The following is a 10,670-nucleotide window of genomic DNA, read 5'->3' as shown; positions in this document are numbered from 1 at the left end:
GAGCTATGACGTTTTTCTGTAGGCCAACCTAAAAGCTAACATCGCCCTGGTTCTTTTGTTGAAAGGCCTATAGGATCTTTCCATCAGATTTTGGATCGTTGCAGAAAATAAGATCTGTGGTGAACAAACTGTTATGATACTTAGATATTTTGTTCAGCAAGTTAATCCTTACAAATGAACACCACTTTAAGGATTTTTGATGCCTAAATGCAATTGACACATAGCAAAAAGCTATTGCTAGGCTAAAATGAACTACACTGTAGTCGCGTATTCGGCACAAGGACATTCGGTAGTCTCATTTAACCACTTGTTAGCAACAGTTTTTTTTAAGACATTTGCGAGTGGGGTATTTACTGATGTATTTTTAACAAATTGTGAGAGTCTCTTCAGCTTGTGTTAAGTCCACTTCAGACTGAGATTTTAGCAATCTTATAAGTTTAGTGCAAGCTACATTGTGCAACATAGATCTGTTAAACTTGGGTACGATATCAAGCTTGACATATGCAGACTATACAAAGACAACACCAACTTAATCACAGGCTACGACATACATCCATTGACGTCAACATGCAAGATCAAAACGTCTTCAGCATGCGCCATCCATCTATGCCACTACAGTGATAAGGGAAAAATGTAAATAAACAAATCAAGCTCTTGCTATAGTGGCATTAATTTGTGTTGAAAAAAGTTTAAAGAAGAGGAGAAGGAGAGTGTGAAAGCAGTCGTGGCTGGGCCAACTTGGCACGCCAATTTTGCAATGAGAGCTCAAAATAAGTATTAGCATCTAAAAGCATTTAGCAGAGTCGCACTGATCAGTACATCATTTCATGCTGCATTTCTTTTGGCTGGTTAGTAGACGTAGGTCATACGGCAGTCACACAGTGAGATGGTCATCCCAAATTTCTGACACTGTCAGAATTTCATCCCATGCTGTCTTTGATGGCAAGACAGTGACAACGGCCATTCTTTAACCTCACTGTGCGACATCGGACCACCGTTTTAGAGCCACGACCAAAGATATCACCAGGTGCCTTTGACGATGGTCATTTTCTGTCCGGCACAGCCCAAAATCAAACAGTCCATACTTTAACCACAGGCTTTATTTCAGGCTTCAAACCAAAAACCCATTCCAAAAAAACAATTGACTTTGAGACGAGGAACACAGATGAAGCACATAAAGATGACACAGATGCCACACCGGGTTGTTAAGGGGGCCAAAATATCCAGTGTCAAGCAAGTCACTGCTGAATGATAAACTCCTGTCAATGTCTTGTTCATCACTTTATGAAAGTTGTGCATGAAGGAAAAGAGACAAGAGCGGGCAGAGAGGGAGGGAGAGTAAGTGGATGATGGAGGAAGAGTTGCGATCATCTTGGAGAGACTGCTCCTTTGTTCTGTTGCATTAATCTGCCCCCCCCCCCGTTTCCCTGCTCGTTCTTTTGATCCGCTGTTGGATCATCCCCTTGATGATTCACTAACAGCAAAAGAAATTAAATACATCGGATTGACGACCCGCTCCCCCCATCCCATTCCCTCCCCACGTCTCTCCCCTCTCTTCGCCACCGCTACCTCCCTCCTCATCTCCTTCCTCCCCTCTTCTCCCCGAGGCCCCCATTTCTTCAATAGATAAGCAGCGGATCCGTTCTTTATCACTCCACTCTCCATCTCTATCCTTTCTCCCTTCTTTCCCCTTCTTCCTTCTTTTCTGTTTTCTCCTCTGCGCTGCGTTTAATCCCAGCCTTGCGGTGGATGCATGTCAGAGATGTAATTCCATTGTTTAACATGCTCCTCTGAGCCCCCACCCCACCCCAAACTCAGTCACTCCCGGGGCCACATGCATATTCATCAGCTATCAAAAACAAAAGGCAGATCACACTGTTTGTCATGTACCGCAACCAGTGCTATTCAATTCTCTCCCTTCTTTGCTGCTTCTCGGGCGGATTAGTGTATGTTAAACATATCTCAGACACACAAATCCTAAGTACTAACATATAGACATTCAATCAGAGAAAAGGAGTCTGTAGTTTTCTTAACATGCAAGCAAAATCTGCTTATACTTTCTCCCATGTGAAGATACTGGGAAGTCTGGGAAGAGTTCGGAGCACAGTGATAGTTGGAGGCAGTAGACGACAAGAGCGGTAGAAGATTCAAGAGCAATGTAGAGAAAAGGGGTCAGTTATGCAAAGGGACATGAGACTGTAGGCCATTCATCAGGCAGCACTGCACAGTCTGAGCCGGAGCGAGAGTCAGTCCCCGGGTCCTGCTCTAGTCTCCTGGGTGACGTCCAGGATGCACCGGCGCATAGCTCCAGGTTCCAGGCTCCAGGGCCAGACAGATGTAAACACGGCCTGACCGCACACAGAGGCGCAGCGCCAGGCTGCCCTCACCTCGCACATAAACAGCCAAGGAGGCCACACTGAGGGCCAGGGGGACAGACAGCGCTGAACTTGGCTGGAGGGAAGGAGGCAAGGGAGGGGTGGGGGCAGGGATGCAAGAGGCAATGATTTTATGCTTGTTAGAGCAGTTCACATTTGAGAAGGGAAAACAAAACTGTGGCATCGAGGCTTACTTGCCTTAACGTTGTATATATTCTATTGTTCTTATTATTTGCAGTTCCTAATTGCGGTTCATGCCACCAGCAGTGTGTGCATTCGGGTGGATCTGCTTAGATATTTTCTCCAACGCCCTGTCGTGACAGATGCGCTGGGCTCCTCAGCGCCTGTTTGATTTATGCGTCAGGACAAATATGGGTCAAAATGAAACATCCAACACGGTGGCTTCTTCTTGCTTGTTCTTCTCTCTTCTTTTTCATTCCCTTTGCACTTTCTTCTTTTCAAAGCTCGGCTCAGCGGGACTGTGTGTCTCTGCTGCACCACAGCCAGGTTGTGTGTGTGTGTCTGTGTCTAAGTGTGTGTGTGTGTGTGTGTGTGTGTGTGCGCTTGTGTGATGAGACGTGACAAGCGCCTTCATCCTCCCCTCAGACGCCGCATTCCACAACGCTCCGCCATTCGCTCCGTGTGGCGCGCTTTTCATCTTTCCCCCAACCCGTTCCTTCCTTATTCTTCTTCTCCTCTTCTTCCCTCTCCTTGCTCTTCTTCTGCTCGCTCTCACAGGTGTAAGAAAGGCGCATGGAGGAATGAAAGGGACAAGATTCTAATTAGAGGAGGAGGCTGAGACAAAAGCAGGGGGATAACGAAGGGAAGCAACGATAACACATGTAAAACACAAAGCCTTAATCTTAGAGAGCGTTTGGAGGGATCTCTCATTTCTCTCCCTCTACAGTGAGGCGAGGCAGGGGGGTTGTGTGTACGGGAACACGAGGGGATAGGATGTGATTATGAGCGAGGAGCTGACAGACAGAGAGATTGGCGGGTGTGTGTGTCTACAGAGAAGTGTGTGTATCCCCACAGGGCCTCTGATTCCCTCTGTTCATGGGGACCAACTTAAAAAACACAGCCATGTAAAAACATGCAGGCAGTTGTACTTTTAGCATTGTTTACTTATTTGGAGAAAAGTGCAACAAAGTGCCAATTTATTTAAATCTTAATTCAACACCTGTGAAGAAGTTTCATGCTGAAGTTAAGTTGCTCTGCTTTATCTATTGTAATGCTTTTACAAAAAAAGAAAAAAAGAGCAAAGCAAAAATCTATATTTCATTCTCTCTGCTTGGCCAGAAGTAAGCTTCTCAAACTCTCCCTGTCCTTCCCTCCAGTTTTTCTCGTTTCGCATGTGGACTCTGTCTATTTGCTTATTTTTATCACCCCTGAGCTACTCTGACATGCCGCTGCACTTCCAGGGTCCTCGGGTGATACGATAGGGCTCGGGGACTTTGGTTTTCTTGCCACTGCTGTGAAACTCCATTCAGATGATGAAACTGCGGTGCAGCTGTGTCTGCGGCTCACGGTGGGATGCTGGTGTCTTTGTGGCTCTCTGCGAGGCTGAGGCGAATTCTCACTGATGAAAGAGCCTGCAAATGTGCCTCTTTAGCCCGGGCCCATACATCTTCTCACTGAGAGGCCATTGTGACTGTCATCTGTCTATGCATGTGTGTTTTGCATGTGTGTGTTTGGCTTTATACAAGCTTTAAAAAGTCTACACCACTCTCTTATGATCACCTCACACACGCCACTGGTGCCATGCGTGTATATATGTGTTAATTCATGTGTGTAGGCATCGGAGTGAAGAAACAGGTTAGACAGAGTGTCAAATTATGTTTCAGTGTATGTGGCACAAATGACAGACAGGTGTCGAAAAGATTTTTTTTCTTCCTTCCACAACTCTTGCCATGAAGTTTGGATCCTGTGAGTCACAGGGAGACTGAAAATAACAGCGAAAGATAACCTGGCAAAGCACATTTCCACAGAGTCTTCCCCGAGGTGATGCAAGACTTTAGACAAATGTCTTGTTTGTTCACCACTGAATGGCCATCTTTCAAGGGGTGGCATGCCAGCACAAACACACACACACACACACACACTCACACACACACACAGATTTGCACACAGCAGCAGATCATTTTTCTCCCTCATGAAGTAGGTAGCGAGAATATTACAAACCAAAATCATAACGCATTGCCGCAGGCCAGAGGTCGTACGAGGAGAGGCAGCTGTGTAATTGAATTACCATGTGACAGACAAGGAGATAGATAGATAGATAGATAGATAGATAGATAGATAGATAGATAGACAGATAGATAGACAGATAGACAGACAGATAGATAGATGTGTGTCTATGTGTGTTTGCGTGTGTGAGAGAGTGACAGCAAAGAGCCTTATCCTCCATTAATAACAGCCACTAATCCCCTGATGTGATTACCTCTCCCTCCTTTCCTCCTCCGCTACGTTACCCCTACCTCTCCTTCCATCCCTCCACACTCTTTCTCCCATTCAACTGCGCCAGCCACTTGTCTTCATGGCAGAGCTCAGCTGGTCCAATCCCCTGAACAGATCCAAGACTTCCACTGTGTTCAGCTGCCAGGACGATGGAGGTCTTCCAATTTGACGCCTCTCCTTACTAGAACTCGCCTCTGGGCAGGTGTATAAAAAAGCAAAAGTCAGCGGTGTTAGCACCGAGAAGGAAGCACATTTAAACAGATTAGGAGCCATGCCTCTGTTCAAAGCTCTGACACTTAATGCTGCCTGAATGAGAGGTGACGTGTGATATGAATCGTACAAGATATGGTTTTGGATGTTCAAACGTTTATGGAAATATCTGCAAGCATTAAGGATTATGGGTGTGCAAAGGGAGGCAACAAGCATGTCAGTATAGCTATTTCTGTCCTCAATGACTGGCTGCCAAATGCATTTTTTTCTCCTCTAGCATTTGATAAACTCGCTACATCAATATAAAGTCTAGTGTGTTTCTATGGAAACTTAGACCTCCGAGAAGGTTGAAATTTGCCACTTAGCTCAAGATCTGCTCAGTAATAACTATGATAAATCTGCACAATGTGTTCAGTTTACAGAGACAAATACTGGGCATCTTACAGCAGCCACACATCATTGAAAGTGTGTTATAGTTCAAAAGCATGCAGTTACATTTTTGTTTTTTTTATATCTGTAAGTTACTAAAAAAAACACAAAGCAGCTGGATTTATTTAAACTTTAAAAAGTATTTTGTTAACTGCACAGTGGCACACCTGGTAGAGTGGGCAGCCCATGTACAAAGGCTGTGTGCTAGTCGCAGTGGCTGCAGGTTCAATTCCCCCTCTCTCTTCCCCTCAAACGCCACAACTGTCCTGTCAAGTAAAGGCAGAAAGACACAAAAAATAATCTTTAAAAAACCAGTATGTTGTTCACAAGTTACATTTTTATGTGAAGTCAAATAAAAAAGGGTCAAAAAGGTTTTACATCTTGGGCTCTTTAAATATTAGCATCCAGTCACCAAAGATGTTATTGCATTGTTATCACAACAGTGCTTTACATAAAACAGTTTTTTTAGTGAGATAGCTGGTATAAGCAGAGCAAAGAGACAAAAATCCATCGATCACAGAACCTTCCAGGAAAGCCACATGGCATGTTGATTTTTTTCATGTTGGTAATAATAGTGCTGCAGCTAAAATAATACGGGTATAACAAAAATGTTTTTAGAATGTTGCATTATTGTTTCAAAAATTGCTAATCTAAAATAAATATTTTCGCAATACAATTTACTATTCACGTGAAAGGGTTTTGAGTGAGTACTTTATGTATTCAGGTAAAATGGGACATTAACATGAAGTGAAACCAGCATATTTTTAGGCAACCATGTGCCATAAAATCATAGCTTATGCTATTGTAATGTTGCATCTTCCTTGATTTTAGTTTTTATGGTTTTACAGTTTTATGATTTTAAGATGTATGGGTTTTATTATTTTGAACTGTTTTTAACTGACCTTTTATGTTGAATTCCCTTTTTGGGCTATTTTATGTTCCTTCTATTTTCATGTGAAGCACTAAGTGTTTATAATGTCCTTATTGTAAAGCGCTTTGTGCTGTTATATGATAGTGCCTACATAGATAATGTATTATTGTTATTATTGTTGATGCCATGTTATTATTATTATTTCTGTTGTTGTCATTATTTGTTACGTTCAACTCTGTAATATTAGACATTTGTAATATTTTTGTCACTTGTCGCAAATATTAAAGATGATACATTTAATGCATTTAATTACAATTAATGACTGTTTTGATAAATGGATTTAACAATTTAAAAAACAAATAAACATGACTGCTGTCCCATTTTACCTTACTAACTGTCCCATGTTACCTGAATATATGGTAGTGGTTCCTGATGTCTTTGAAGTTTCTTAATCATTTAACTTTTTTTTTTTTGTGGGGGGGGGTTGTAATCTACCAAACAGTGTCTCATGTTACCCGACTTCACCCTATTAAGTTTATAACTTGTGAGTAATTTGTCCAGTTCTAGGATTGTGGAGCCATAAGAACTAATCTAAAAATGGATCTCAATGCTTTTGTAGATGCTCACAAGCATAGTGCTGAGTGTTAATTGAAACTGCCAGACAAATAATCTTCTACTGTACACACATGCAGATACACACCAACGTGCACACACACACAGGCTGATGCAGGTCCCTCGAGGGGAAGCGACAGTGCAGTATAACGCTATACTTGGTTTACTTGGTCTACTTGGTGATGTCTCCATGGTAACTGTTATGTCTGACCTTCAAATATGTGCGCTGCCTTCCATCTGGCTCAGGTTGGCTAATCAGATCACATCAACACACACACAAATGCACTGTTGGCTCTCAACATGAATGAAGGGAATTTTTAGTGGGGGAGGGGGGTAAGGTCATTCTCAACAAGTTTAGCAGTTTTTGTAATTTCTGATTTTTTTTTCCCAGTTCAGATAAAACTTATGGATCTGATTTTTAGGCTTGCTACTTTTCATTTTCAACTGACTGGAAAGTTCGCTTTGAGCTGCTGTAGTTTGTGGGGGGTTTGGATAAAGACTTGATTCAATTAGTGTGTCTTTCATCAGCAAATAGGCCGTACCCCTGCACTCTGCATGCTTCCTCAAACTGCCCCATTTCTGCTCTGTTCAATACTCTCATAAGGTGCTCCAGAAGGGCCAACATCTGGCAGCTCCTTAGACTCAGAGTCGTGCATCCGTTTTCGGGCAACGAGGCCTGGAGACCAGCCCCTCCTGTTGAGCTCAGCCTTTGGTGTGTGTGGTACCGTTCAGGGTCTCCACTTCCTGAGTGCTGGCGCCTTGATGTGGCCAGGACCATAGTGCATGATTTATTACAGTACTAACTTTGTCCCTACTACTAATACCGCCATTATTATGACCATACACACCCCCACTCTTTCCTCAATCTCCCACCTGCAGTCACACACTGAAGCCTTTACCAGATACAGCTGACAGAGCTCTGGTTTGTGGCTTACATAAAGAGCGTTGTGTTGTTGCCTTAATGGATGTTTGGTCTCAGTAGAAAAAGAGGGTGGGGGAGCCACGCTGTGAATGAGGTGACAAAATTGTTGGGGCGATGACACATATTGTTATCAGCTGTTTCCATTGTGTCCCAACTTGTTGTATTGACTACTGGTTTGTTGCCTTGTGTGGTTTATGGGTGGCAGGCAGGGTCCAAAGGGAACCATGAAAGTGGGGGGTGGAGGTGGCAGCGAGGTAAACTGGTTTTTGGCTGTGTGGCCAATCAAAGCGACCTCATCAAAGTCATCTTACCAAAGCTTCCCACAACCTTCCCAGCATTTTTTCTCTGTTTATGTACGTGCTAACGCAGTGTAATCAGCGTGGTTTGGACAGAGAGGAGGTTGGATGAAGGAGAAGATGATGGAAAGCACCGGTGGAAGAATCATACAGATCCTTTGCTTGAGTAAAAGTACTAATACCACCCTATGAAAATACTCAGTTACAAGCCCTACATGGAAAACAGTTCTTAAGTAAATGTAAGTAAGTATAATCAGGAAAATGTACTTTAAGTATGTGTAAATGTAAAATGTAATCAGAACAGAAAAATCTTCAAAAACATAAACACACACCCAAAAAAAAAATCAAAATAACAGAAAACAAAAGAGGAAAAACACCCCTAAACTCATTATTACTAAAAAAAGAACATAAAAATAACCGCAAAATTATAAACACAACTGAGAATAAAACACCCAAAACTCAAAAGAAAAATACTGTAATGTTTATCAAAACAGTTGGCAATTTTCTGTGTATTGACCAACTGATTAATCAACTACTTGCTGCAGCTGTACTCCTAGAAACTGTTCCGTTATTGAATTTATAACAAAATACCATATTTAAGAACCCCTTCTTCCGTTTTCATACAAAAATCTGAATTTGTAAAGTAACTTAAGCATTCAAATAAATGTAGTGAAATACAAAGTACAATATTTCCCTCTGAGATGAAGTGGAGTAAAAGTATAAAGTAGCATGAAAATAAAATACTCAAGTGAAGTACAGGTACCTTAAATCCATACTTAAGTTCAGTACTTGAGTGAATGTACTTAGTTACATTCCACCACTGATAGAAGTGTAGAGATGGAGGAAAGCACCAGAACAGGAAGGCTCTGGTGTTTGTGTAAGCAAAGCCAGAGTGAGGAGGCTGAGGAGGCAGAGGAGCAGGGCAGCGGACAGCGGAAGTGAGGGGTCTGGAGATGAGAGGAAGTCCAGAGAGGAGGGATGTGGTGGAGATGTGTTTACAGGCCACGGTCACACAGCGCACTGTGGCTTTGTGTGTCAGCAGCTCTGAGTTTGTGACCGGTTACCACTGCAAAAGAATAATCAAGCCGTATTTACACCACTGCAGACAATCAGTCAACTCCGCAGGAAGTGTAACACTCAAGCATGAGAACGCAGAAGCAACAAAAACAACAGCTCCTTCAACAGTGGCTTAGTCGCTTTTTTGGAAAGAGAGATAAACAAACACATCCCTATTGTGCCATGTGGTCCCTGCTGAGACTCGAGCTCGGGTATCCCCCCCTGTGATCCCCCATTAGTAAGAGTCTCCCATGCAGGCAGCTGCCTCAAAGCTCTGCAGAGCTATCAGATCTCCTCCTCTTCCTCATCTGCTTAATTAGGACAATTAAGAGATTTACAGGACAGATGGATGGAAATCCAGCTGGCTGTGGTGCCTGTCCCTGAGGACGACTGTGCTGATGATGAGAGGAGATGTGAGTGAGCGCTGGAGTGTCAAATCAACTCACTGGTGGGACTCTGACTCCCTCTTGTGGCTGTGAATGGATACTAGTGGTCAGTGGTTACAGTTGTGGAGATGAAATGTCTTTTGAAAAAAATGTGTTTTGCCAAATACGTGGATTATTATTTGTTGTTTACCAGTTAGACAGTTCTTTTGAATAAAGCCAGTTACCTGTTACTTGTTTTGCTATTTGTTATATATATATATAGACCAAGAGGTGATTTTCTGGTTTAATAAATGTTAATTTAAAAATAAAATAAAATATGTCTGTACACTTGCTGGATAGGCTACTGGTTTTACTGTGATGAATCAACTTTTTGCACTGAAAACATTTTGGTAAGAGGAGCTTTCTGTATATTAAGCTTTTAAAAAAGAATGGAAGAGTTTTTTTAATGAAACTTTTTCTTCTTTTTTTTTAATTTTATAATTTTATCTTAACACTCAACACTGCATTCAAAAACATTTCATTACCTTTGAACTTTTGGTTTGTACTGTTTAAACTTTTACCAGATGATTTCATCTAACATATACTTAAACAGCCACATTTGGTACAGCTGCTGGCTGGTAACCAATAACTTAATCTGTTGTGCTCATTTAATCATTTATGGTTTCATAAAAAAAAACAAAAACATATTGAATTACAGTTGTATGCCTCCACAAACCAATCAGGACATAACTACATTTTATATCCATTTCTGTCCAGACTTATATGAAGCCAAGCTAGTAGACCTCAAATATGGATGCTGCTGCAAAGCAGCTAAAACTTGTAAAACATGGTCACTTCACACACATCTTCCAACACAAAAGATCTAAACAATCAGCCGTTTCAAAATGGACACTCAAGATAAGTGTCCCGGATTCAGTACCCAAATGTCTCCCCTTCTGTTAGGACACTAAATAACGGCCATAAAAGTGTTTCAGCAGAACATAATTATGTCACAGTTGACCTTTGACCTTTTAGATGTAAAATTTAATCACTTAAACATTTTATCCTGTTAGACTT

This window comes from Plectropomus leopardus, chromosome 9, assembly GCF_008729295.1.
Source record: "Plectropomus leopardus isolate mb chromosome 9, YSFRI_Pleo_2.0, whole genome shotgun sequence".
Taxonomy (NCBI): domain Eukaryota; kingdom Metazoa; phylum Chordata; class Actinopteri; order Perciformes; family Serranidae; genus Plectropomus; species Plectropomus leopardus.
This window is presented reverse-complemented; position numbering follows the sequence as displayed.